The sequence below is a fragment of the Lactuca serriola genome, chromosome 9 (genome assembly GCF_051521515.1).
Source record: "Lactuca serriola cultivar US96UC23 chromosome 9, Lser_US96UC23_V15, whole genome shotgun sequence".
Taxonomy (NCBI): domain Eukaryota; kingdom Viridiplantae; phylum Streptophyta; class Magnoliopsida; order Asterales; family Asteraceae; genus Lactuca; species Lactuca serriola.
In genome coordinates, this window is record NC_136416.1 from 181,933,496 (window position 1) to 181,939,845 (window position 6,350).

The following is a 6,350-nucleotide window of genomic DNA, read 5'->3' on the forward strand; positions in this document are numbered from 1 at the left end:
GTGTGTTTTGGTATGTATTTGATATGATATGTTATTGGGTAGAGCATTCAAATCTTGTTCTGGCAGGCGTTCAAGCCCAGGTTAAAGTACTATGTTAAGTTTGAGACTTTGATACCAGAGAAAGTCAGAAAGGGCAGGATGAAAAGATATTTTGAAATCTCAGTTAGGGTAATGATTTACTAATGGAATTAGTAGAGAATGGAAATTGGTGGTATGCTTAAGCACGAAAGGACATACTTAGGCAAATTGGGACCTAAGTAAGGAAATAGACAAATGTTGACTTAAGGTGGGATAACCTTATTGTATGAAGTTGTTAAAAGTTCAAATGGGTAAAAGGGTCAAAGAGGGTTAATAACCCCTAAGTATGTATTATTGATTATTAGGTGGATTGGAATTGTTCCAAATGACCAAAAGGATGTGATCATAGAGAAAATTGAAAAGTAACTGGATGAAATTCTAATTAGATGGCTCATGAAGTGATTCCGAGGACGAAATCCATTTAAGGGGTATATAACTGTAACATCCTAAATTTTTTGACCGAGTTCTTAATTAAATAAAGTAAATAAATGAAAAATGATTTATATACTTAAAATATCATGGGATAAGCATATCGTTACTGATATGAAGTTTAGAATGTTAGAAGTGAAAATAATAACATTTTAAAAACTAAAGGGCTAAAAGTGTCATGTTGGCAAAGTGAGTTGACAAAAGGGTTGACTCAATTAATAAAAGGGACTATAAAAGTTATATAATGGATGAAGTACGACTTTGTATGTCAACCGTTTATTTAAATGTGAAAATAAACGAAGTAATAGTAAATTTGACAAATGTTGTAAAGTTGAGGGACTAGTTTCGACAAATAAGAAAATTTGTTACTAGTGTTAACTTAGTCCTTTTACAACTTAGATAAAATGAATTATTTTGGGGTTATAGTGTGAAAAATGTATGTTCTCTTTTATTTATTGATCAAATGGTGTTCAATATGAGAACAAGGAAGGTTAGGGGGCATTTTTCCCAATTATCGAAAGTTGTCACTAGTGAGACGGGCTTCTCTTCATTTGAAGATAGGAGAAACGAAATTGGAGAAAGGAAGGTACTCCATGGATCGATATTGAAGGAGTATGGAGAAAATAGGGTTTCTAATTGGTGAAGAAGAGCTAGCAATCCAAGGAAAATAAGGTATAAAATCCTTTCCTCACTAACTCTATATTCGAGTTCGTTGTTTAGGCTTGAACCCCAATGTCGAATTTAGCTTCAATCAATGATTAGGGTTTTGTATTCTAACCTCCCTTGGGTGGTTTCCATGGTTCTAATCTAAATCCAGTAATCCTATTGATGGATTTGATTATTTAGGTAAAAAGCTCCATGAACCCTAGATAACCCAAATTGTGGATTACTTGTTTATATGTAAATTGGAATGGATTCAATGACCTAGATGATGTTTAATGAACATGAAGCCAATTGGAATAATCACATTCATCCATGTTGGTAGAATCTATTATAAACATTGGTTTTAGATGATTTTTGGGGAAATTGTAATGAAATAATGGAATCCTTTGATATGAGCATTTGATGAGAATATGATACTCATAAACATGAGTTGATACTTCTAACATGATTTGAACGCAAAAGCATGAGTACTTGAATGATGCTTAGTTGAATTTAAGGAATAATTGGCCAAAAGTGGGTTTTGGGAATTCTATTGCTAATTACATAATATATCTCACATAAGAAGTGAATGATATTCATGATCATGAATTGACACTCGAGAGATGATTGTGAAACATAAGCATGAAGGAATGTTAGCAAAGATCCATCTTTAGTGATTGTTTTGGACCAAGGTCAATTTTGGACCATGGAATGGAATTGAGGACCCCATAGTTAGATTGGGTATTTACAATGAGATTGAAGGTGGTTTTATATGCTTAACAACTTTCAAATGAGTGTACAATGAGTTAGGTTCAAGCTTTGTAAACTTGGGAATGTCCAATTCCATTGTAGCCTAACTAACCATCCTCTTGGAAAATATGAGAAACATTATGTCTTTAAGGAGTTCAATGAGCACTTAATGGATTGTGTGGGGTGTTTCTGGATGATAAAACACCTTCTAATCAAGTGTGAGAACCTATACAAATGGTACAAAGTGATTTGGAAAAAGGGTCTTCAAGAACTATGCAAAGTATAGTGTTATTTTGAAAAAAATCAAGTTCTATGTGTGTGCAGACATGAAAACAAGGCCCGTGTAAATGCATGATTTAATTTGCACGACCCATGGAAGTCTCTGATTGGGAGATTTTCTTGTTTTCTTCATAACTTTTGCATGCGGTCTCAGATTTACGCCCGGTTTTCGCCTACGTTCATATGTTTCATGCGGAAGAGTATAAAGCAATAAAATTTAGTATTTTAACATTTGAGGGGTATTTTGGTCATTTTAATAACTTTTTTCCAAGTTATATAGGTATTGATTGAGAGTGTTTCTATAAGGAAATGAACTAGAAGAAGACTCGCTAGCCTACGTGTGATTGAGGTGAGTACGTGTTGGTATTTTTCCTACTTTGGGTTACATAGAAAAATGATTTTGTGATAATGAAATGAAATGCTTTGAAATATGAATTATTTTGAAAAGAAATTGTTAAATGTTTTTGAAAGAATTGTTTTGAAAGAACGCCTTGAAAGCAATAATGTTTTGAAAGAAACAAAGTTTTGGAAGAACAAATGTTTCCTTAACGTGTTTTAAATGTTTTGAAATATAGATGCTTTACTTTTGAAATGAGTATTTTGATACGAATGTATGAACTATGTAAAACATGGAAAGTAATGAAAAGAACGAAAAGAAATGAAAAGAATGGAAAGAAACGAAAAGTAATGGATAGAACGGAAAGAAATGGAAAGTAATGAAAACAATGGAAATAAATTGAAAGTAATGAATAGAATGCAAGAAATGAAAAAGTAATGAAAATAATATATTGCTCGAGCCATGATGTCCCCGTAACAGGATATAGAGGAATCTATCGGGGTGGCACCTCCCCTTCACGAGATAGATGTCCTAATGGAAATGATGCAATGGTGGATTGATTTATTCTTTCCACCTTGGTATAGACTTAGGGATATTGCTAGGCCCTAAGTATAAAAAATTGGAAACGGTTTAACAACGGAATTAGCCCTTAATCAAATAAATAATGGAATGTGAAAAGAAATATCCTTAATTACTTTATGACTAATGAAATGTTTTGATATAGAACAAAATGGATAAATATATATTTTGAAATGAAATGATAATTGACGAAATGATATTTATGATATGTATGAAAATAGTTTTCTTGAAAATACTTGAAAATATATGTTTTGTGAAAATGAAAAGTTTTTTTATGATAATGTGATAGATGTTTTGGGTCACAAACCCACATAGCTTAGAAGACATTATTGTCTTACGTATCTCTTTTTAATGCCATGTATCGTAGGTTGTACTTAAGAAAAAAAGAGGATATACGGAAGTTAGAAGTTAAGTGATAGAGAGCGGAGTGGAACTTGTTAAGTTCCTTAATTATTGTATGGATGTAGTTATTATTTGCTTGATATGGTTTGTAAGATGATTAATGGTAGCACCCAACATTTAATTGTAATTGTTTTTGTGGGACTATTTTTTGTTGAATATGGTTTAATACATGATATTTTTTATAACCATAACATTTTAAAGTTTGAAAATAATTTGGGGTGTTACACCTATGTACTCACCAAGTTTCCCAACTTGACACTCATTTTCTTTGTAACATAGGTAGCGGTACAAAGGTACATGCACAATGAGTGATTCAAAGAGATACAGACTATTAGTCTAAGTCACTGTAAGGTCTATTCATGATTATGTTTTATATAAGTTATGACATCCGAAGCTTTTTGTAAATTAATGTAAAGAAAATTGTTCAGAAATACTTTTTATGCGGAAAATTTCGCATTATTAAATAAACCCTAACGAACTTTCCCAAGTAAAGAAGTTCAACGTATGACTACCAGTAGATTGTGGGCCAATAGTGAAGCTAGCAACCACTCTGAAAGTAGCCATCTGGACAACTAGGAATTTGGAGAGCCAGATAAAGGAAAACGGTCTGGAAAGAGTTGAGACAGGATAGAAAGGAATTTTGATGGAGCTTTGAGATTCAACAAGAAGAATAAGTTCTTGAAGTCTAACCCCAATGATATGAGGTATTGGAGTAACAAGGAAGCAACATGGTGTGACAAGTGTAGAAGGAAGCACTTTGGGAAATGCTTTGAAGAGGTGGCGTGCTTCAAAAGCGGGAATGTTGGTCATTATGCCAACAAATGCGCATCCAAGAAAGAAGTATTCTTTAAGTGTGGTGAAGAAGGACACTTCAAGCAAGACTACCTAAATAGGGAAGGGGCTACAAAGCGAAATGTGCCGCCAAAGCCAAAGGCTAGAGCATACCACATGATACTTGATAAGAAAGTGATAGGATAGGAATTTGAGTTGCTTGTCCGGAGTACTTAAAGGAAGGAGATAAATAAGTAGTATTATCCTATATAGCCTAATGTATAAATCGTTAAGTATGATAAACTAAAATAAATACTGTAATAGTTCAAAAAAAATCAATATGATTTCCTAAATTATGTTACGAATTTTCTGTATGATCTCCTTTTGTGGAAACTAAGTGGACTGCAAGACAATTCTTGGGATAAGTATGAGGAGGTGTGAAAGGTAGTAGAGGCATATACTACTAGAAGCACATGACTCACACTTGTATTAGGGAAAGTTACAAGGTTACTAAGTCTCTAAGTAATTAAGTTATTTTGTTCATTTTCATCATTATCTTTGTTTCGGTAATGACTATGAATATAAATATTATTCTGATTATAGTGGTCATATCAAATCGAGACCGAATAATCTACGAAGTAAGTTTGATGTTGTAACATCCCAATTTTCAACACAAATTTTTCATTTTAATTTATTAGAGTATTATTAGATTGTGCGAAAACATGATTGCAAATGCGCATGTGTACAGTAGAACCTTGCCCTTCTTACGAAGTACCTGAAAAACATTTATAACAACTGGGTAAGCGCTAGACTTAGTGAGTTCCCTAAATATACCATGTACCACAATACATATACATGCATACAAGCAATGTGTATCTTAGACTTACGAACAACACACCATATTGTTTTCAACACGAGTCTATATGTACTACAACCTACACGCCATTTTGTCAACATCGGTCTGTGTGTACTTACTGCCTACATGCCATTTCATCAAAACGGGTCTATATGTACTTAAGGCCTACACACCATTTCGTCAACATGGGTCTATGTGTACTTACAGCTTACACGACATTTCGTCAACACATGGGCCTATAGGCTCCCAAAGTTTTTAATCGTTCCACCATCATCCCCTAATTAATTATTCAATTACAACAATTACACACATAGAGATTATACTTTAGATTCTACTAATATAGGCACATTTATACTTTCCACTCTACTAATTCAGAGCTAAGCACATAAAGATTGTACTACTAGCACTACTCTACTATTTTCCTATACTAACATACATGGATACATATTGTATTACATGGTATAGTGAGATAACTCCCCTGGGAAATTGCTTAAAAGATTGATAGATATCCCTCCGATGTAAAGGGTTACGCTACGAACGCGTATTAACATATAATACTTTAACCTATTAATTTATATGAAGATCTGGTAATGTAAATAGATCCTTCACTAATCCAATGAACATTAAAAGTTCTATCATATAACGATTAGCCAGGCCGGATAGTTTGGAGATAAGATCATTTTGGCATATAGCCTTTCGGAAATCCAACAAGCAAGCCAACGTGACCATTCTAGACACTTCTCCCGTAAGTTGATCAATCAACACTATAACTAGAATTACTGATATATCTTATCTATATATTTGTAACAATGACTATGAATATAAATATAAGTTACAATTAAATTCAAATAAGTCTAGCCTAGCATACATGGAGTTTCTAATAAAACCGGAAGATTGCACTAGCAAAATCTTGATAGCTAGCACTTCTATCTACCCGACTTATTGCCTCAGAGCTTTGCAATCGGCAATACAGAGAGAAAAGCCTAAGAGACACGAACAAGTTCTAGAGAGGTTTTGGAGGAAAGGGATCAAGGAAATGAATGAAATTCGTCTCATATTTGTAGCTATTTTTGGCGTGCGTGCTGAGCAATTAGTTGGGGGTGTTGACTTGGTTCCATGCAAAAAGTGCTAGCGATGTGGGTGGTGTGTCAATAGATGTTGTGCATCTGGTCTATGCGTGCGGCTATGCATGAAGATTTCTGATTTCTTAAAAATTCCATACCTTCT